We start from the raw sequence: 9,706 nt of genomic DNA on the forward strand, positions 1-9,706 counted from the left end.
GCTAAGCATCTTGATAACCTGATTGTGAGATTAACCCTTTCTATACCAGGGCCTCAATTATTTACACCAATACTCATGCCTTACCATTCAATACCCACACACTGGAAACTTCCCTCACAGTGGTCTCTGTGGAACATACGCAGACTTCATGAAAATTACAGGAACCAGAAGTGGTTGTCAACTTCTGAGTTAAATCATACATTTATCTAAAGAGGAACTTTTTTCGTCAGGAGAACTGGTTTCCTCATACAGACTGTGCTAAAAGACACTGCAAGCTTCTATGTTCACTTGTACAATGTTCAGGAACAAGCTAGTCCAATTCCACTTCCTGTTCTTTCTAAGCAAACCCTTTCATACCCATGATACACTAGTCTTTTCTTAATCAAATGATACATCCACTACAACATAAGGGGATAATGTAACCTTTCTAGCTTAGAGAGAGGAAAAGCCACCTTACCTTCATTATTCTCTCTGGTGGCTCTCTCTGTCCCCCTGCTGAAGGTGCAGCATCAGAATTTTCAGGTACCACTGAAAGGAGAGGAAGTGACTGTCAATGCATGGTTCCTTTTCATTACCCTAAGAATCTTTGCTTGCTGTGTGAAGATGTCTATGGAGCTGGTATATGTGACTCAATCTAATTATTAAGCACAGTTGGCTTGCTGCTCATTCCAGAACTGTGGATGACATTGTCGGAAACAAAATGTTGCAAATCAACGTGGAAGGACAATCTTATTGTGTAAAGAATAAATAAATCTTTCAAAATGTGCATTGCATTGACTGAGTTGAAGGAAACCATGGATGTGCCTCTGTGCGTGTGGAGTTTAGAGGAGCTCTATAGGAATACAGTGTGTGTGCACTGTACCCGCACCACCCGCCTCCTCTCTCATCCCGCCTCCTCTCTCATCCCGCCTCTGATTTGTCCTCCTTATTGACCAATGAAACCTTTAGTTTGTTCACATCATATACACATGTAGTTTTATTTTACATAAAAACCTAGACCTTCAAATGAATAAAAAGCACCCTGTCCTTGTCTTTAAAAATGTAAGACATTTAATGTGACAATTATATTCACTTAAATCTATTTTCTGCAAATGACATAATCCCGTGCTCCTCAGTGGTTTACATAGTGTCTTCATTTAAGGTGTCCATTGCTGTGACTAAACACTATGATCATAAACAACTTGTGGAGGGAAGAGTTTATCTCAGGATACAACTCTTTCTTTACACTCAGTTCCTGTGGTAAGTCAGGGTAGGAGGTAAACAGAGCAAGAACCTGGAATCAGGAGCAGATGCAAAGGCCGTCAAGGAGTGCTGTTTACTGGCTTGTTCACAATAGCTCACTCAGCCTGCTTCTTAAATCTAGTAACTGGAATGCTACATATATTAAAAGCAGGGAAATACATGAGAAAGCCACAAGAGATCATGACTTCTGGGATTAGAATCCTGAGGATGTTTGAAATACTTGACCTCATTACAACAGTGACTAAAGTTGGTTATGAAATGGTTGCAGTTGTATATAATGTATTTAACATGAGTTTGGTGTGTGTGTGTGTGTGTGTGTGTGTGTGTGTAGGTGCCTGTCAAGTGAACATGAAGACATGAAGGTTAAAAGAGAGCATGGAATAACATGACCTATCAGTCTCCTTTCTTTAAAGCAGGCTCTCTCATAGAATCTGGAGCTAGGCTGACAGCCAGCAAACACTGGAAATGCCTCTGCCTATTAAGTGTAGGATTACAAGTATGAATAGCTCTGTCCAGCTTTTGGAAGTGTGTGAGGGGATTCAAACTCAGGTCTACTGCCTTCCCAGCAAGTGTTCTTCCCCACAGAGCCATTAACTACCCTGAAGTTACTACTATAGAACTATTGGAAAGAGTGTGTTGATTTTGTTTTCAAATCTTTCAAATGGAATCACTATATATGGCTTCTAAGTATGTGAATGATAGTTTAATATTTTGATGATATTGTGGACAAGTTTTGTGGAAATAAACTGTAAGAGATGAACTGGAATTTATGTATGAATATTTATCTCAAGTTTATAATATTCCTAAGCCATGCAGTACACATGGACAATTGACACAAACTTTAAAAGAAAATTCAAATATAAGACCTATAAATGGGGAATTTTTTCCCACAAGGTCAATGTGAAGGACATGTACTTTAATTTGTCTTCATTCATAGCAGCCTAGAAGGACAGCTATATCTAAGTGGGATTTCAGTCCTCCCATGCAAAACAGGGGCTCTGTACATGAGATGCTGCTTTCACCACAGCTACTGGTGGAGGCAGAGTGAAGCACTGAGTCATGTTCGTGACCAGATTATGCTCTAAATTGTGTCAAAGCACTGGTGATTTCAATAGAGTCTGATGTGACAGCCACCTGTCAGTCATTCCTTCTTCGTATTATCCCTATGGTTTGGAACAATGTTTTCTGGGTTTGTTTTTCTTCTAATGTGTATAGTCCTGCTCTGTTTATGAGAATTCTGGATGACAGTGAGTTCATCTGTCTTTGCTGTTCACAATAGCCATGCCACAGCTAGTCACTAGGAGCCCCTTAGCTTTGTCCGTCAGATAAAGGATAAACTGCTAAGATGTGAATGTCTTCATTTCTGGGTATATCATCCCTAAGAAGGGTTTTATACTCTATTCTATTAGTGTTCTCATCTGCCCAGTGAGTTTGGTGAGAAAGAGATAGTACAGAAAGAAAAGATCTCACTGGAATGAGGGTGGGGGCATGCCAAAGGGTAAGCTATATTCTATAGACAACGTATTCTCCGATGCAGTATCAGGAACAAGGTAAGTGGCGGGAATAAACCTCCAGGATTCTATGAATAGTCTAGGACAGATTGTCCAGCCAATATGGCACTTGAAAAACAGGCGGGAACATCTGAAGAAGCATAAAGGCAAGAAACTGTAAGGAGAGATATGAGGTATCTTACGTTAGAAGTTGAATCATGGGGCTCTGTAGGACACACTACACACAAGCAGGAGGCTTTGGGTTTTCAGTGAGTAACAGTAATACTATCACAGTGGAGCCAAACACAGCTAAATGAGGAGAAGATGCAGGAGAAGCTGACATACTTGTGATGAGCAAAGGCCTTGAGCATAATGAAGAAGCTCCAGGGAAGATACTTGCAGGAAGCACAGTTCTGAGATTATGAACTCATTCTCCTAAATAGGCAAGTCAGGTAAAGCTGTAACAAGTAAAAGATACAAATAGTGACAGCTCGGAGGACAGAAACAGCCCTATACCCAGAGAGGTGCTAAGAGACCTGATGTCCACACACCTATAGTTCATTAGTCTTGGGAATAGGTGTAATTTACTAGAACCCCCAAATCCATGTTCTGAATGTTGGAGACCAAACCAAGAAATCCCTGAAAGGAGCCAAGGGTGTGCTAAAGTTCAGATCCCACTTCAATCCCTAACTAGGTCAGAGGCTCCAAGATGAAGGTTAGAACGCCAGTCCTGCCTGTCATTCTGAGGTGAGGAACACAAACTGCATAAAGTCATCTCTTTGGGGTTTACAGCTGTGAGTAGACACCATGACCAATGCAAGTCTTATAAAGGACAACATGTAATTGGGGCTGGCTTACAGGTTCAGAGGTTCAGTCCATTATCCTTAAGGTGGGAACATGGCAGTATCCAGGCAGGCTTGCTGCAAGAGGATCAGGGAATTCTCTATCTTTATCTGAAGGTTGCTACCAGAATACTGCTTCCAGGCAGCTAGGATGAGGATCTTAAAGCCCACACTCACAGTGACACACCCACTCTAACAGGGCCACACCTTCTAATAGCACCACTCCCTGGGCTGAGCATATACAAACCATGACAAGTCATAGATTAAGCCCTTGCTCCAAAGACATTGCAGCAATACAGTTTTGACAGAATGAGAAGTCATCCTGGCATTTTAGGCACTCCACAACAAGAGGTGCTTCACAGGGAGAAGCTGAAGTGCTGTAACAGAGCTGAAGAACCAGGGAGAGGATCTGCTTCTCCTGCAGCATTGGGCCCACACTGAAAGATATTTATCTACAGGTTCTTGTGCGGGAAGAAAGTTGTTTCCTACCAGAGAAACTCTCTCTGATACAGGTTAATACTCAAAAGTGAATCTAATACTTTGTTGGCTCCATGATGCCCAATCTCAGCTGTCAACTAATGAGATCTGAGTCCTCCAGGCATGTCCCTGGGCTTTATTTTGCTTAGATTAAGTCATGTTGGGAAGAGCTGTTTCCTGTAGCTACAATCATGCACTAGGATGGGATCCTGGGCCATATAAGAGGAAGAGAACTCAAGGGAGCACATTCACTCATTTTTCTTTGCTTCTAGGTTTTGGCTGCGATATCACTCTCCCTTAAGTTTCTGCCTCTATCTACTGCTTCCCAATTATGGGCTCCAAACTCACTTTCCATGGCAAAGCAAACATTTCCTTGCTACAGATGTGTCGGAATTAGGGTTTCTATTGCTGTGAAAAGAGACCACAACCATGGCAACTCTTACAAAGCAAACCATGTAACTGGGGCTGGCTTACACAGTGTCAGAAGTTTAGCACATTATCATCATGGAAGGAAAAATGGCAGCATGCAGCCAGCCATGGTGCTGGAGAAGGAGCTGAGAGTTCTATGTCAGAATTGGCAGGCAGCAAGCAGGAAGTGAGTGACACACTAGGCCTAGCTTGAGCATCTGAGAGCTCAAGGCCCACCTCTACATTGATGCAGTTCCTCAGCAAGGCCACACTTACTCCGAGGCCACACCTCCTAAAAATGCCACTCCCTATGGGCCATGTATTCAATTACAGGAGTTGTGGGGCTAGTCCTATTCAAACCACTGCAGAATGTTTTTTTTTTTTTTCAGTGTAATTTGTCACTCCTTCTGGGAAAGTAGGCCCAACAAAATTTCCAAAAAGAGTTCTAACAACAGTCACATACTTGGGTGTTGGGAGTGGCAGAGGAAGGATGGTTTAAGTGTTCTGGAAAATGCAGCCTCTAAATAACAGAGCCAGAAGCAAAGCACACTCAACCTTACCATTGTTAACTATTATACATTTGAGAGACAAAATGCACAGAAACTTCCAATGTTTCTGTGTTCTTAATGTTCTTTCCCACACTCTTGGTCTCCCAAGCACAAGTTGTAAGATGACTACTTCTAGGGTTGTCTCTCAATGGATCTGACTAGGTATGCCTTTATTGAATTCAAATTTCATCCTCATTCTTGAGACTTTCCACATCTGCATCATCCATGTCTGGGACAAAGTGGATGACATGTGGCTCAGTTATTCATGCCTACTGCAGGTGAAGCCTCGAGTAGTCAGTCGTACAAGATAAGTCTCAGCTTTCCTCTGGTTTGCCATTAGCTAATGAAAAGCAAAGATGATGGTCAGCTGCATCTTTAAGTTCTGGTTGTATTTCTACTAAGCTAGATAAGTTAACAGTATCCACATATTAGAAACTACAGCAAAACTTCTGCATAGAGTTACATAATTGTACAGAATTAGTAAATTCCCACAGTACCTTCTGTTGTAGCATGGGCTGTTTCTCTGGAGGTGCCAGGGAGGACTGGAGATCTCTTCACATCAAGGGGGGCCACACTATCTTTTCGAGGAAATGTCTTTAAGATTGAAGTAGCTGGGAATGCATTCACAGGGAGAGTTATGTCAGCTACATGGCAAACAAACAGAGGAAACTGATAATAGTTAAGTTTTTGTAGTTTGAGCATATTTCTTTTCAGGTAAGTCACTGTAATTAGAATGCTGCTGCAGGAAGAGCAGAGTTTAGTGTACAATGGATTATACGTCACGTGATGATGTAGATAAAGTCTACTATGTACCACATGATGTTGTAGGTAAAGTCTAAATTACTTCAGGTGTGACCACAAAGAGGCACGACATGATTATGCAATGTTGGGACAGTGTCTCATAGGCAGCATTTCAATCCCATTTAGAGCATTATGACCCACAGACATTCCTGCAATCCCTCTGCGATCCCATCATTGCGCCAGGAAACTAGAAATTTCATACTGACCCACAGAAACCTTGGTGGTGTAAAAGATAAATATATAGTGTTAAGTCATAACGAAAAGCACATGACTATCCAAGTGCTCTGGGGGTTTGTGAATTGTGAGGACAGACCCACTAGACAGGAAGGACCAAATCCTGAGCAGGGATTGACTCTGATACAGGACAGTGCCCAGTGGTTGTTTGCTTTTCATTTTTTTGCCTACCCGGAATATTTTACAGCTTATGTATTGTATATTATATCCATTTAAGTGAGTCTGGAAGGTAAGAAGACTAGTGTTTTAATCCCTGGGTTCTGTATTAGTTATATCCACGATGCCCTGGCCAAATTCTCTGACAGAATAACCAAAAAAATAGATGCTCTGCCTTTGATCTCTGACTCAATATATGAATTTCCAAGTTGTAGAAGGACCCTGAATCAGTAAATAGAGCCTTTCTCCAGTGCCTTCACCCTGTCAGATCCCTCTCAGCCAGTGATTCTGTTCACCAAGTGTGTTCTCTGGTGAGCCACCTTAGGCTTGAGTGTCTTTTGTGGTGACTCAGACTCTCAGTCATTCTAAATCAAGTTGTCTCGGGAAGGTTGGACAAAAAAGAAAGTTGGTCAGACTTCTATAAAGCCTCAAAATAAATTGAAGTGAGAGAGTCTGTGTGGCTACCCAAGGAATGAGTGTGTACTGGGGCTGCTTATTGTTTCCTCATCAACAGTTTTAAATGAGATATTTTCTTAATTTGTTGAGAACTCCAGAAAATGTTATTTTGATCCTATTCATTCCTGCCCATCACCCCAACTCCTCCTGGCTCCATTCTTATCTCTCCAAACAAAACACATTGCAGAAACTTACCAAAATTAATACAATTTTTTTTTGGTTTTTCAAGACAGGGTTTCTCTGTGTAGCCCTGGCTGTCCTGGAACTCACTCAGTAGACCAGGCTGGCCTCGAACTCAGAAATCCACCTGCCTCTGCCTCCCAAGTGCTGGGATTAAAGGCATGCGCCACCACTGCCCAGCAATACAATTATATTAACAATACAAAAAAGTGTTTTGGATAATTAGGATCTTTTTCTTGGGCAAAAAGATTTAGAAAATGACTTGGTGACCCAAACCTCCTTTTAACTAAAGGATCACAGTAGAACACAGTGACCACAGACATATGGCTATTATCTGTGACTTGGAAAGTCGCTTTCTTAAAAAAAAAAAACAACAACAACACAACAACAACAACCAAAAACAGCATCAGTAAGCAGCTTAGATCACACTTGTCCATCACAAAAAAGTGTTACACAATTACTATATAAAATGTGTCTTAGTGATTCCATTATACATACCACATTTGCTTTTTTTAGACTCCAACTGCAATTTAAAAAAAAGAGAAAATATTTTAAAGCTTAGATCATATTGAGTGATGTCTGCTAAGGTCTTTGGTCTTTCCATTGACATATTCTAGTTGCAATCAGACAGAGAAGAGCAGTCAAGTGGAGACTAGGTTAGTGGGTCCATTATTCAGTGATGTAACAGAAGATCTGAAGCTCTGAACTTTATGAAAACGACTTTCCACACGTTTCTATGCTTCAAACACAGACCAGGAAAACTTGTCTGATCTCTATGGAGGATTCCCTAACCTACATCACATACAACCTCTGAAAACTTGTATTTTCACTAAGCTGTTTTCTGTTTCTGTGGTCTATGGTAGAAATAATTTGAATGTATGCCCCAATGTTTGCTGTGTTGAAGGAAAGCGCCATGTGTCCAGTGTGTGCATATTGAATCCTGAGCTGGTGAGATCTTTAAAACATGAGGAGCATTAAAATGTGATGTAACTGATCAGTGTCATGATTCCATTGTGATACCCACTGAACCATACGGGGACCATTGAAGTAAGTTTTCTAGAAGAGAGAAAGGAAAGGCCTTCTTACCTTTACCACCTTCAGGTGTCGTTTTCCCTCATCCAGAGGTGAAATTGTATTGTCAACACATTCAGGTAACACTAAGGGAACAAGAAGTGACTGTCAGCTCACAGTACTGCCTATGGTTTAAACTGGGTTTTATTTGAGGTGGGTAAAAGTGTGAAATTAGTTAATGTTACTAAACCTAATGAACAGGATGGTTCTGCTGCTGCTGGACTGTTTTCCCATAAGGCAAACTAAACAGAGGGAAGGCCTAAAGACAAACAAGGATCTATCTGTCCATGGGCTATAGATCTGATTCCGATGTCATAGTAAGATTCCTATTGTATCTATGAGAGGTTCTGTCCAGTTCTCTCCCAGTGATCTTGTCAGTCTCATGAGCTGCGTGAGGGAGAGACAGTTGGTGAATACAGAAGACCTAGTATACCCAGGGCTGAGGATGGGGACATGGCTGGGGTTAGGCCACACTGTGAAGACACTGTGTTCTAGGACACAGCATCAATAATAAGGTAACAGGTGGAAGGGATCACAGGACAACATGGGAACTAACAAAGTGGAGGAAGTGGCTAGAGAAGGATAGGGGCAAGACGTAATAAGAGGGAAGACTGAAGGCTGGAAGTGGAATCCTGTGTCTCAGGGATACATGTTTCACAATCCAGTCGACATTTTGCATTAGCCTACAAGCATCACCTAAAATTAGTACCAAACCCATTTGCATAATAGAGAATCTGGGAGAAGCAGATATCCTTCTGAGGGGTTTAGGCTATGGGCCTACTGAAGAAGCTATAGTGAACCATTTTGGGGCAAAGACGTCTTGAATTATAACAACATGCACTCATAAGAGATGAGATAGGTCAGACCATGCCAAGAGTGAGATATTCAAGTAATGACAGCACACAAGGCAGGCACGTTCTGTGTTCAGATAGGTGCCTGGAGAGCTGACCCCCAGGAGTCAATGTCCTTTATCTTGAGGAACATAGGCAATAATTTAAGGGAACTCTTGAACCCAGCCTGTGTATCTTGGAAGATGAGCCTAGAATACCTCAAAAAGCACCAAAGATGGGCCAGAATACAGACATTGTCTTACCTATCAAGTCACAGGGTCTGAGGCAGATGGCAGCCTCTAACCTCCCTTGACTCAAGCACTTAGTATGCTAGTCAAATGAAGGAGCATAGGGGGCTACAAGCTAAAGACACACATAAGGCCTTTACTTACCATGACAATGCTAGTGTTGCAGTGAGGTCAGACTAGGTCCTGCTGGTTGTTTGGCAGTCTAACCTGTGGATGTCCTTTAAAGCATGACTTAATGGTCACAAGATGACCAAGAAGATACTACTACAAACATCCCAAGGAACTACAGGGACAGAGTTTGCTTATTTTGCATCACCAGGAAGACAGTCGAAGTGGTCATTTGAGTGCACAGGAGAAGGCTATCCAGCAGCAGAGAGGTTGGCTCTACCATAGACTAAAACCCCAAAATGACCATAATGCTTTGTGGGCACTGTGATAATTCATCTTCAAATTGACAAGATCCAGACCCCCAAGCATGTCTGCAGAACACTATCTTGAGGTGGTAAACTGAGGAAGCAAACTGTGCCACTGTTAGTCACATTGTTCTTTGGGCTGAGTTCCATGACTGTACAGGGAGACGGTGAGCTGGACATAAGCACTCTATCTCTTTCCTCAGGAGGCACTGGAACTCTGCCTGAAACTCCTATATTTATAGTTCTCAGCAAGTGTGCACTCAATACTCAAACTATTGTGGCAAAACAGACATTCCTCCTTCGGTATATT

The 9,706-nt window shown here is 41.9% G+C and overlaps 1 long non-coding RNA gene across 1 annotated transcript; it reads right to left on the reverse strand.

The window, feature by feature from the left end:
- Positions 1-430: 430 nt before the first annotated feature.
- Positions 431-9,584, reverse strand: LOC114635963. The gene is made up of 5 exons (XR_003713556.1): positions 9,128-9,584; positions 7,921-7,991; positions 7,333-7,357; positions 5,505-5,618; positions 431-528 (listed from the first exon to the last, which is right to left on the reverse strand). It is a non-coding gene; the product is annotated as an uncharacterized LOC114635963 (long non-coding RNA).
- Positions 9,585-9,706: the final 122 nt, after the last annotated feature.

This window comes from Grammomys surdaster, unplaced genomic scaffold (genome assembly GCF_004785775.1).
Source record: "Grammomys surdaster isolate TR1022 unplaced genomic scaffold, NIH_TR_1.0 120525, whole genome shotgun sequence".
Lineage (NCBI taxonomy): Eukaryota > Metazoa > Chordata > Mammalia > Rodentia > Muridae > Grammomys > Grammomys surdaster.